The sequence below is a fragment of the Grammomys surdaster genome, unplaced genomic scaffold, assembly GCF_004785775.1.
Source record: "Grammomys surdaster isolate TR1022 unplaced genomic scaffold, NIH_TR_1.0 126086, whole genome shotgun sequence".
NCBI lineage: Eukaryota > Metazoa > Chordata > Mammalia > Rodentia > Muridae > Grammomys > Grammomys surdaster.
Genome location: NW_021620894.1, coordinates 2,716,697 through 2,719,091, shown reverse-complemented (window position 1 = coordinate 2,719,091; position 2,395 = coordinate 2,716,697).

The window sequence follows — 2,395 nt, the reverse complement described above, 5'->3', positions numbered from 1 at the left end:
CCATGAATAACTGCTTCCTGACCAAGGGATTCCTATCTAAAACAATAGATGCAAACAAAATGAAGCTACTGAAGTAAGGAGGACCAGGAATGAGTCTGCCCTTGACATTCAGTTAAGTGATATGCCATATTTGGTCTCCATTTCTTTAAACTTTATATGGGGAAAAGACTGGCGACAATTGCTTCTTGCCAGGAAACTAGCTCATTTTCTTCACATCTGGTTCATGACAACAACAAAGATAAGTTTTAAGTTTTAAAAAGGGTATATTTCAGAATACCCATTTTTCTTATGGAAGTTGCATTACCGGATGATGATTTCCCTTTAGAAGGACAAGATGTGCTGGAATTGTACATAAGCCAGTTGCCTCAGTGTGTGCATGCAAAAATGTGATACGGAAAGGAATTGTGATTCTCCTTTTTAATCTTTCCCTCTGATGATATACTTTCCACTCTTTATCATTCATACTTGGAACAATTGCCTGTTGTTTATATTCAGAATCTACGTACACATAGGCAGAATGTGGACTGTGCCTTGAAGTAGAAGCTATGGGCTAATAGAAATAATTCCTACATTCCCATGCTCTAGTTAAGTTTCAATTCTATACTAAAAATCTCACAAATGAAAACACCAATAAGATTAATGAATGTTGGAATCATTTGTTAAAATCCTAATCAATAATTATCAATCCTTATAACTTCTGTTTTGTGTCACATGTATATATGTGACCAGCGGTTGTTAATTTTTGTTTAACTCTAACTAATACTTGTTTTTGCAAACAGCCTGATAATTCCATTCACAGTGCTTAGTAGATTGCAGATCTGTGCTATTTTGGTTTTGAACAAGGAAAAGTCCTTGCTATCCTCGAAAGTATAGTTAACGCAAAGAATGAAGAGGAAGAAGTTCTCTTCATTCTTTCAGAAAGAAGGTTCCGATGATTGTCTTCAGTGTACAATCCAGGTCCTGTCTGAACTTACCTTATTCAAACTGTGATTAGGTGAAAATCCCAGCAAAGACATGGACAGGAAGTAAAAAAAGGATTCCATTCTAGCTATTTAGACATCTACTCTGAACTGTAGAATTCAATACAACTTAACACACTCCTTTGCAATCAGCTTGCTAGAAATTTAAAAAAAATAAATGCAAGCCCCATGCCTTAAATATGTAGAGAAATATAAAATTGGTTTCTGACCATTACCTGCCTCCACCAATTTGCACCTCTGAGCCCTCAGCAGGTTCATGGCTAAAAATCTCGTCTACTGTAAGGAAATTGGATATTTTCTGCCTCTTGTGGTTTTGTGAGGATTGAGTGAGATAAAACTATAATGCAGTAATTTTTGTTGGTTATTTAGTAGCAAATTCATAGTGAGGTCAGTTTAATAAGTTGCCTTCTAGTAAATAACCTTGAGGTAAGAGTGACTATGCAATAACTCCCAAAGCCTTGCAAGTAATATAAAAACCTAATTTAAAACAGCTTGTAAAGAAGCTGTGGGATATTTTATTATTATTCCAATTTTTTACTTATTTATTTAACCATATTTTACTTATTTATTTAATCATGGAGCCAATCATCTAGACAAAACAAAATACATTGATCTGGGAAACATTATTTTCCTCTTACTTAATTAGTGTGTTTCTTAAAGGGACATTGAGTAGGTTCAAAGTGCTTATGCTCTCTTACTCATAGATTTCCTGTGTATTCCTAATAACCAGATCCACAGTGCAGGCCAGCATAGCTGTCTGGTCCTCGCCTGCCCCAGGCAAAGTGTGGAGTCCACAGCTGTCTTAGACATATGTCCAAAATCTGGCTTCATGCAGTCAGAACTCAAGAGCATACTTCATGTATATCAGTGTCCTTAGAAAGGATCTGATATCAGGAAATCTGTCTTGAACTGTGTCCCATCTAATCATGGAGTCTCCAACTTCCCATCATCTAGAACCTCAGGTTAGAATGTACATGATCACCTCTCAGGAAGACAGAAGAAGGAATCATTCTTCCGAGAAGTGTGTGAAATTTACCTTTGTTTCAATAAACTGTAAATTCTAAAATTTCACAGTGACTTTTGTTAATATCATGGTTTTACCTGCACTGTATTCACTTATATTCATGTATCAGTGATACTTGTCATGTCACTAAATAAAGAAATACTCATTAAAAGAAATGGTAGGATGAGGAAAGTTGGCAGTGAGGATAGTATGATACAGGATAATTTCTAGTATCTGTGATAAGCAAAAACAGGAGCCTATCTCTGTGATGGTACTCATTGTCCTACAAGCCATTCTGACAATCTCTCAAGCCATTCAGACAATACCTCCCTCCTTCCCTCCCTCCCTCGCCCCCTCTCTCTCTTACACACACACACACACACACACACACACACACACACACACACACACA